Here is a 10,931-nt window from a genome sequence, read left to right as displayed (position 1 = left end):
TATCCAGATTTTATCAATATAGGTACAATTTATTCACTCCTATTCTGTTCTTTCAAACTTTCTCCTGGCCTTCAAGACATTCATTCCTATTTCCTTTTCTTCCATGTGTGTGTGTGTGTGTGTGTGTGTGTGTATGTGTGTGTGTGTGTGTAATGACATCCAGAGAGCAGCAAATAGGGCACAGAATCAAGGATTAGCACAGTCGAAGAGCCATAAAGACTTTCTAATCCAAAGGTTCTTACCTAAGGTTCAAAGACCCCTTTTTGGAATTTATCAATAAGAATTCAGGAGATTTAGGAATTGGGTTTTTTCCAATATTTTGATAACTATGTTCTAATATAATTGATTTTCTTTATGATTTTCTTTATTTTTATTTTAGGCATTTAAAAACATTATCTCCCGGAAGAGCTCTCTAAGCTTCACCAAATGGCAAAAAAAGGTCTATGACAAAAAGAAGTATTAATTCTCCCCATTTTAGATTAACTCCTTTTTACCATGGGGAAACAAAGGCTCAAAAAGGTAAATAACATACTCAAGAAACACAGAAAGTATTAGTTACATATATCTGTACTTTCCTCCTACAAAAAAAAAAAAATCTAAAAATTTTTTAAAAAACCAACAAGAACCAACCAACCACAGACCCCGGATGTGATTCCTCTTGGTTTCCTGACTGTTTTGATGTGCAACTTGTGGTTGTTAGACAGACAGTCTGACCTTCTGGGTGTCTCTTCCAGTCTGGAACACAACCTCAAGATGTCATGGTAGAGGCCCCAGAAAGAGGTTTGTAGTAGATTCTGTGCTTCTGGATCTTATATCATCATTTTAGAACCTGACTTCTTGACAGAAAATAGAAACATATTCCTTAAATCTTATGTGAACTAAATCAAATAAATCTCACCAAAGGAATGCTTAAAAGATCAAAGCTTTTTTCTTGTGAATATGGTCAACACATTTTACATAACACAAAGAACTATACATGTATTTTTTTAAACTTTCAATCAGCAAACATTTATTAAGCATCTATTGTAGTCAAGTCACTATGCCAAGCCTGTCAGTCAGTCAATCAGGCAATAAACATTTATTAAGTACTTAGGTGGCTAGAGAGATACAAAGGGAAAATAAGACACAGCCCCATCCTTGAGAAACTAACAAAACATTTGGAGAGATTTGACATGTACATGAATAATTATTCTGGTTGAATCTAACTGTTTAGGAGTGGCTTAAATAATATGCTATAAGAGATTTGAAGAAGAGACATCACTTCTGAGGAGGAGAAGCAAAGAAGGATTCATGGGCAAGTTGGCATGAGTTGGACTTTGAAGAATAGTTATTATGTCAACAAGTATAGATGTTGGTGGAAGCCATTCCAAATGGGTCACTTAGCAATGTCTGAGACCAAATTTGAATTCTCTTATATCTCTTTTTGTTGGATGGCAGCAGTGTTTGCGTCGGTTCGTCTGTATCACCATTCGATGAGCATAAATGATATGATGCTTACACCCTCTCATCCAATGAATAGCTGAAATAGGTTATTTGTGGATACAAGGATGATTATGATAAATAAGAAGATAATTAAGTATTTGAAAAAGTGGTGAATGTTTGGGTCAGTGTGCATGTATCAAATTGAGAATTCTAGAATGGATCATGTGACGTATAATGCAATGGGGATAAAGATGATGGAGAAGTAATCTAGACTTTTTGACTCCATATTTAGTGCACTGGTCACTCTGTCACTATATATGTGTATAGGTAACTATATCTATATCACACATGCATATATTAAGAAGATAGATTAAAAGAGAAAGGGAAAGAGGGAGAAAGGAGAGAGTGAAAGAGATGAGAGAAAGAAAAGAGAAAGATGAAGGAAAGAAGAAAGACAGGGAGTGAGAGTGAGAGTAAGAGAAGAGAACAGAGAAAAGACAGAAAGAGAGCTATATCTACATATATCTACCCAGACACCCCCATCTGTATGTATTTATACTATATACCTACATACTATAAACATCTAGATGAAGGCCTTTTTACAAAAGAGTGAAGTGGTGTTTCTATTCAATCAAATTAAGCAGGAGCCTAAGTTTAGTTGGCTTTTCTGCTATTTTTGTAGACCAGACGACACCTGTCATTGACAAACCAATGTTTATTATTAATAATAGCACATTTATGTAGAAAAGACATGGTGATAGGATTGGACAAAAGGAGGAGAAAAGAAAACATAGTCCAGTTTGTCTGAATTGTAGTGGGTAGAGAAGAGTGGTATGTATTAAGATTGAAAAGGAAAATTCAAACCAAATTGTGAAAGAGCCACAATCAGAAGTTTATAGTTTCCATAAGCAACAGGGAGCCAGTAAAGGTTTTTTAGTAGTGGAATGAAATGATTAGAGTGGTGCATTAGGAAGATATGTGGAGGCCAGATGACAAGTTATAAGAACATTACAATAGTCTACGGGAGAACAGGAGAGGGTTTAAACTGCTTTAATGGCAATGTGACAGGACAGCTAGGAAAGAAGTAAGTGAGGAAGAATATTCAATACTTTAGCCATTCTTTGTCAAAGGGAGATGGCAGATCAGAGGAGGATTCAACCAAATAATGTCTGAGTTATGAGATAAAATGACTGGGTGATGGTAATGCATTCAGAGAAATATAGAAAGGTGGAGGAAGGGCAGATTTAGAATGGGAGCTGATAAGCTTGGCTTTTGTCACAATGAATTTGAGGAGCTAGGAGAACAGTGAGGTTAGAAATACCCAACTTGCTCAGAAATATTAGATTGGGGTCAAATCCCACAGGACTATGCAGCTATTGTCTATGAGTAAATGATGTCCATCAAATTATTTTGGACATTATGCCAGTTATCACCGACAATGGAGGAAACATGCTTTATAGCTGGTAATGAACAATCATACCCGGGTACAAAAGGCTGGTATCTAGAAACTGATCGGTGGAAACTACTTCTCCCTCTCTTTCTCCCAGCCCAAGTTTTGGCAACTGTATAGCATGACACCTTCCCAGTCCCATGGAAAAGACTCTGCCACCTTATGCCCTTAGAAGCAAGAATGGAACTGCCTATTGCTACAGCCATGTGGCCATTGGAAATGAGGGAACATACCAGGCAGTGTCCAGAAGGAGAAAGATTGCTTGGGGGTCAGGCAGGGCAAGTGCATTGGCAAGAGGAGGCCTGTGAAGGAGAGGTTGGCCGGGAGCCCACTTAGCCTCTGTCTGGCTTTGGCTGGCCCTCAGAAACCTCTCATTTTCGTAAGCACCATGAAATCACCGCCCAAGTTCTCCCTCCCAAGGAAGGAAGTAGAGAGAAAGGAAGGGAGGGAGGGAGTAAAAGAGAAGACGTGGAGGAGAGGACAGGAGAAGAGAGAAGGAAAAGAGGGAGAGAGGGACAAACAGTGAGTAGGAAGGAGGGAGAAAGGGAGAAAAAGAAAGGAAAATAGGGGAGGGAGAAGGGGAGAATAAGAGTAAAGGATGGGAGGACTGACACGGAGACAGGGAGTAGGATCAAAAAAATAGTCCACATTTCAGAGATTTGGGACATTAGCCATGAAAAGAACGAAGCAATTTTTGGAAGGAAGTGGACTGCAGTTAGAAAGCTGAAAAGGAAAGCTTCAACAAAGACAAGTGCATAAATTCTTGGTGTGCATACACTTAAAAAGCTTCATACAGTTCCCACTCCCCACTCCTTCCCCCCTCATTCTACAAAGTCTGCCCAGTCTATCCCTCTCTCTTTCTGCCCTTCTTTGGGGAATGGCTCATTCTCTCTTACACTATGTGCTCCATTCTAATTTTTTATGACATATCCCCGGATTAATGATTAACACATTCATCCTCTCCACCTCCACCCTCCATTATCAAAGAGTGCTTTGAATAACTATTAACTCCCCGGTTAACGGAAAGAAAATTGTTAATCATCTACTACAAGGCCAGGGCGCGGGAATTATCCTCTATAACCCCTTCCCTCAACGGGCATGTGGGGGCGGGGGGGAGGGGGTGAGGGGTGGGGAGCGCTCCCTCTTTCCCCAGGGCTGACCTTCACCTACACCTGGGATTATTTTATTAGTAACTCAAGGTCATAAAGGGATAAGTGAGGAGGGGAGGAGGGGGTAATGAACCAGCCAGGTGTGGCTTATGTTCTGTTGTCCAAACAACCGGCTCTCTTACCAACGCAGCTTCTTCAAGCGCCCCCCCTCCCCTCCAAGAGATCAAGCATAGCTTTGGTTTGTATCTCCACCACCGTCCTCCCTCCCTTTTCCTCCCTCCCCTCCCAAACCGCTCCACCTCAACTGTTTTGCAAGTTAGGGCTAATCTATTGTACGTTCTTTGTTGCTGAGAAACATGATGTGGGCAGTACAGCCTGTTCCTCCTTCCGGGCTACAGTTCAACTATGCCCCTCCCTGCACCCCCCTCTCCGGCCCCCCACATGTGTTGTAATCTAGAAGCGACAACACGGGGCTCTCTTTGTATTAGGGTAGTGCAGGAAACAAGGGGGGGAAAGCTCCTTCGGGTCAGTCAGTCCCGAGATAGGAGTAACAAAGACACCACGTTGTGGTATGGGGGCTAGGGAGGGGGAGGGGCTGAGAGAAAGGTAGACCCTGGCAAGGTTTATGCAATCCTAAATCAGAGGGGGGGGCAGGGCTAGCAACCAGAGCTTGGAGGGGGGGGGGTGCAACGAGAAGTGGGGGGTGGGGGGGCTTAAGGCGTTAGGATTTGAGCAGGTTATTCAGATCTGCACACCTTAGACTTGAATTCGAGATGGGAGACCTTAAGCTTCAGCGTCCAGGGCAAGGAGACCCTGGCTGTCCAGAGCTCTGTACGGCGTCAAAAACATGTGGCCTAAAGGTTAAAAAGAATGACTGTGGAAAACACATCAAGTTCATTCACAAAGCTGATGTTTTGCAGGGGAAGGGTCAAGATGAGAGGGAGCAGAGAATGGGAGGGAGAATTGTTCTCCAAAGGAAAAAAAGTGTTGGTCACTCCTTCCTCTCTCCCTCCCTTTTCTCCCTCTTCAGTAAGTGGGAGGGGGTGCGGTTGGGTGGGAAAGAGAGAGAAGGGAGGGACTTCTTCAGAGAGAAATCCTGCAGCCCCAGACTTATTAGGAAAGATCTCGTTGAGGTCTTGGCAAGTCAGTCAGGGCTGAAGCTGTGGCGCATTGTTCCTAGTGAATCTGGTTATTGTCAAGCACAGTACCAATAGCTGTGGACCGTGTGCCCTCCGCTCCTAGGCCTCCCTCACTTTGGTGCAGGGAGCGCATTGTGACTCCATATTTACTGCTCCAGATACAAACATTTCCACATTAGGCGTTCTTAGTCTCCTTTTCCACTCTTCTGCAACCTCCATTGCTTTTTTTTCACGATGTGGGGAACTAGAAACTTGCCATAAGACATCACTGAATGTACGTCACAGTTACACCGTACCTCTAGTATCTGAACAGGAATCCACTCTATAACAGCTTTGATTAGTAATTATCTAATATGAGGGGCATTTGAAGGAACTAGGATGTGTAAGTACAGAGAAAGGAAGATTGGGAGACGGGGCAATGCTAAAAAAGGGAAATGGGCTGCCTTGGTAAGTAGTGAGTCATAGGAATTGTTCTAAGATACTAGGACGACCATTTGTCAGGGAAATTAGAAAAGAGATTTATTTCTATTCAGATACAAGTTGTATTAAAATAGCTTCTAAAGTCCTTTCCTACATGAAAAATCTGTTTTTATTTGATGTTCTTTCCTTAGTAGGGAAGCCTCTCCAAGTGCCCTTGGATGACCTCTACCCAGACCCTGACACAAAGATCTACATTTTCTTCCACTCATCATCAGATGCACTTCTTTCTATGTTAACCTGACATGGAATGTTTATGAACTTGGTGAAATTCATCAAAAGGATCATATTGCTTCTTATAGTACTTATTTTTAATATGCACAAATCTTTGAACATATTAGTATTTTCTATTGCCCCTATTCCTTATATTTGCTTCTGTGCTCTCCCTTGCTTCCAAATGATAGAATCTTAGAGTTGAAATAAATCTTAGAGGTCAGATATCTGACTCTGAAGCATGAATCCCCTTTATAATATCACTGAGAAATTATCAAATAGTCTCTTTGTGAATACTTTGAATTTGAATTCAGTACTCACTATTCCATTCTTCTAAATCTCAGCTAAAAATCTCCTTTCAAACTAAAATTTGTCTTTATTTAATTTCTGCTAAGATAGAGATTGAAGAATGAATGAAGTGATTTCATTGCTCCTGATTAAGGAAAATTGCTCTACTAGTGTGCCTTTTATGTAACTTGAGTTACCCAGAATTCCTGAGAGGTTAAGAACTTATCCAATTATATGTTAGAGAATAGACTGGAACCTTAGGCTTTCTGCCTCAGAGGCCAGGTCTCTATCCACTATACTATATTGACTCTTATCTACCATTTGTAGTTAAAGTTTGATCATTTCTATATGGTAGAGCTTCAAATAAATGAAATCGACCATCAGATTCCCCCTAAATCTTCTCTAAACATTCCCAGTTATTTCAATAAATCTTTATGTGGTATACTACTAGTACAGTATCCAATTCTCTTACCAGTCTGGTTACCTTCCTCATTGTCCAATGATACTTTTTCTATTCAGCAATATGTCATATCTTCTTTTCTTCTATAGTAGAATTTTGAAATTAAATTTAGGTTTACTAACTAGGGCTAATCTGTCAATACTAGTGTAACTATAACAGTAGTTTTATGGATTCTTTTAATGTCCAGATGTGACACGTAATTCTTACAGTAAATTATTACTACCCTAACTGAAATGTTGTGAATGAGAAACTACTTTACCTTCTGAATGCTATCAGATGATGCAATGATTTAAGTTAATAAGTTAATATCCACCTTGGGTAAAAGGCTCCATAATTTTCTTATCTTTCCTAGTCCTTTCTCTTCCTTGAATGTAACATTTTAGGTATTTTTGTTTACAATCAGTAAATAGCATTTTCCTTTCCTTTTTCCTATCTTTCTCTCTCTTCTTTTTCTTTCTCTCTTTATCTCTCTTCTCTTTTTTCTCCTTTTCTTTCTTTCTCTCTCTTCTTTCTTTTTCTTTCTTCTTCCTTCCTTCCTTTCTTCCTTCCTCTCTCTGTGTGTATGTATATCTATCTGTTTAATATGTATATGACTAAAGATGAAGCACTGCTAAAGTGCATAGGAGAGAACAACTTTAAATATTAAGTTTTTGTTTGCATTTCCATTATGAATCAATCATTTGTCAGTTAAGTCACCATGCTCAAGGTTTAGGAAGATGCTGACTAACTGTGAAATGAAAGAGATGATAAATATTTGTGAAATGAAAAACATTCTTCTTTATCAGTACCAACAGCTAGAATAGAGGCAGAAAATTTCACTTAAAGCAATGAGTAGTTTCAACCAGAGAACAACTTAAAAATCATATTATAAGTAACTTACATGATGATAAAAGATGCATGGTGGGTGTAGGCAGGTTACTGCATGTTAACACTGATGAACAGGCATATTAAGAAGAGAAGTAAAAGACATTCTTGATTATGAGAATACCAGAAAAGGAGTCAGGGTAGTCTTAACAAGAAAATGAAAGAGAAAAGTTGAACAATTTTATCTGTGAAATATAAAAAGCCCAGAAGGCAAGTCTACTCTGTGTAGACAGATCGTATGTGGAACATTTATGGTAAGATTTGAATGAGGGTTGTCCCAATTGAGGAAGCTTACAGCATTTGAAGTTTTCTAAGTGTAATTTCATTTCTGCCAGGCTTAGGGTCATTTATTAGGATCTTATTGCTTCTTATAGGGACTCCTCTTCACATCAGAAAACATGTTCAACAGTAAAAGCTTCACTATCAGACCTCAAAGTTAAAAAAAAAAAAAAAAGAAAAAAAAAGGTCCTGCCTATAGTCAAAGGATCACAAAATATTAAAACTGGAATGGGATCTTAGAGATCCTCTTCTTCTACCCTCTTAGTTTACCATTAGGAAACTGAGGTCCACAAATTTAAGTGTGTGCCCTGTGATGAGGCAGCTAGGTGGCAAGTAAAATGAGTGCTAGGTCTAGAGTCATTAAGGCTGAATTCAAATTCAACTACAGATATTTAATAGCTTTGTCACGGTGGACTAGTCACTTAATCTCTGCCTGTCTCAGTTTCCTTTACTGTCAAGTGGGGATCCTAATAGTACCTACCTCCCAGTGTTGTTGTAAGGATCAAATGAGGCAATATTTTTAAAGTGCTTAGCAAGGGGTTGGTACATAGTAGGCTCTTAATAAATACTAGGTTTCTTCCTTCTTTCCTTTCTATGATCACATAGGTAGTGAGCCATACAAACAAGGAGTTATACTCAGGAGTTCTGACTTTATGGTGGTGTTGCAATGAACCATTTCCCCTCTACTACATCCTCAAACCTTTGCCAAGAACTGATAAGAGCATTCCCAAGTTCTATAGGGTCTTGTGGTATCAAAGTTTGATCTATATTTATGAGCAGGAGTGCACAGAGCATCTTCCTGAGTTCAAATTTGATTTCTGACACTTACAATCTATAGTACCCTGGGCAAGTCACTTTACCCTGTTTGCCTCAGTTTCCTCATCTGTAAAATGAGCTAGAGAAGGAAATGGCAAATTACTTAAATGTCTTTGTCAAGATAACCCCAAATAAGATCACAAAGAGTTGGATATGATGGAAAAATGACTGGTCATGTTTGTGATTTTAATTCATTATACTATTTGTGATTTTATCTTTTCCATTTAGAGACCAAAGTTTTTCATTTTCTAAATTTACGGAATAATAGATTAAGAGCTAGGAAGATATTAAAATCCATCTAGTCCAACTCCCTTATTCAGTGCTTACTGATAAAAATACCTAAAGTCATAGAGATAATGGGTGACAAAGCTGAGATTTGAATCCAGATCCCCGACTCCAAATTTATAACCCATACTATTATATCACTCTGCCTAGCAAGGTTTTCACATCACATTACCCTTATAAGATGACAAGACTATGACCAATGTTTTATTAAAAGTGATCAATTCTTCCCTTTAAACTTCATATGTCACTGATTTTGCTCTTCCTTGATGCTCATGATGTGATATTATTTAATATACTCATCTTTGGATATGTCTTATGCCCTCAGGAAGGAAGAACACAAACTTTTTTTTTTTCAATTAAGTACTTAATATATACTGGGCCTTCTTCTAGGGATATAAGTAAAAAGAAAGATAATTTGTGCTCTTAAGGAGCATATATTTCAATGCAGAAAGACAACACATAACAGGGAGCTGAAGAGGGATGGGGAAGGTGAGGCTACCCAGGGGGGAGGGGGAGAGGGGTTTGATTTTGAAGTCCCGAAGCCAGGAATAGAGCCAGAAGAATTAAGGTTTACCTAGGTCCCACCCAGAAAAACTTAATGATAGAAGAAAGGGGTGGGTTTTACAGAAGAATATGCCAAGTTGAGAAGGCTGCAGAGATGATTGGATATTCCAGGATGTTGTCCTTCAGTCACTCTTCATGACCCTATAAAGAGTTTTCCTGGAGAAAACAGTGGAGAGGTTTGCCATTTCCTTCCCCAGTTCATTTGCCAGATGCAGGGAACTGAGGCAAACAGGGTTAAATGACTTGCCCAGGATCACACAGATAGTATCTGCAGTTAGATTTGAACTTGGATCTTTCAGACTCTAGACCTGGTATTCTGTCCATTGGGCCACCTAGCTGCTCATATGTTCCAGGAAAAGGAGACTTCAAACCCTTACTCGAATATAAGTACTGTGAGAAGAGAGAATGTGTTTTGTTCTTCCCAGCATGAACCACAGTATTCTGTTTGAACACAGTGGGCACTAAAATGTGTGTCGAATTAAACTACATTGAGTTGTACTGAAGGATATCAGTTTATTGAATTTAACAAGTCTTGAATTTGGCTTATAAACCTACCTTCTTAGATAGCTTACTTGTTTGAGCTTCAGAGACATAGAGATTGGAAGAGAAACTAAACCTATGATTTCATCTAAAGGTATACAGACTTATATACAAGAATGTATTTATTTATTTGACAAGCATACAAGCTTTGAGGCTGAATAATTTGAGAATAGGGTCTAGCAACATTTCCTATATTCTTTGAATCAAAGAGGAAGATATCAGCCCTGCTGTGTTTCTTAGGGTAGATGATAGTAAAAGATTTCCTGATGAATCAGGTGTTTTTGCTTATTTACCTAAACCCTGCCCTCTGCTCCCCTCACTCCCCATTCTGAATGTAAACTGACTGCTACGGAAAGAAGGGAAGGGGGTGGAATCCATCAAACATTTATTAAAAGGGTGGAAAAATGAAGGTCTTTGCATTGAGGTCAGATGGTTTTTGGTTGGATCAGCTGGTTAGGTACATCGCCAACTTTCATGGCAAATGAAGTATTTTGGAAGCAAATGAGTATTTTGAAAATAATGAAGCCCTTAGTCTTGTAAGTAAAAAAAGCCATTTATCTCAGGATTTTTTTTTTTTTAAATGCTGGCAATGGAAATTTTCCAATGAGATGCATTTCTTTTTCTTGCCTGTCTTGAATGCCTGCTGGATTAGTTTCCCTGGGAAGATGCTCACACTTTTCAAGGTGGGGAGCTGAAAAAAAGTCTATGAGATATATTTCTGGGAGGGCCAGAATACAGGAAACAAACCGGAACAGCCATGTGTGGGGTACTGATGTTAGCTTCAGAGAGAAGATATTTACTTATTTGAACTAAGAGCAAATAATCCACGCTGACCACTACCAGGGACTCTGAGCTTCACTAACATGCCATGGAAACCACAAGTGCCATGCAAGACTTGGTTCTGTTCTCAGCTTGTAATATTTTTATATAGTAACTGAGAACTTTTTTCTGAACTACTTTTCTTCTTAAAACAAAATAATCTCTCAAGTGGCTGATAAGCCAAAGGGGAATAGAAATAAATTCAC

The sequence above is a fragment of the Sarcophilus harrisii genome, chromosome 4 (genome assembly GCF_902635505.1).
Source record: "Sarcophilus harrisii chromosome 4, mSarHar1.11, whole genome shotgun sequence".
Classification (NCBI taxonomy): Eukaryota; Metazoa; Chordata; class Mammalia; order Dasyuromorphia; family Dasyuridae; genus Sarcophilus; species Sarcophilus harrisii.
This window is presented reverse-complemented; position numbering follows the sequence as displayed.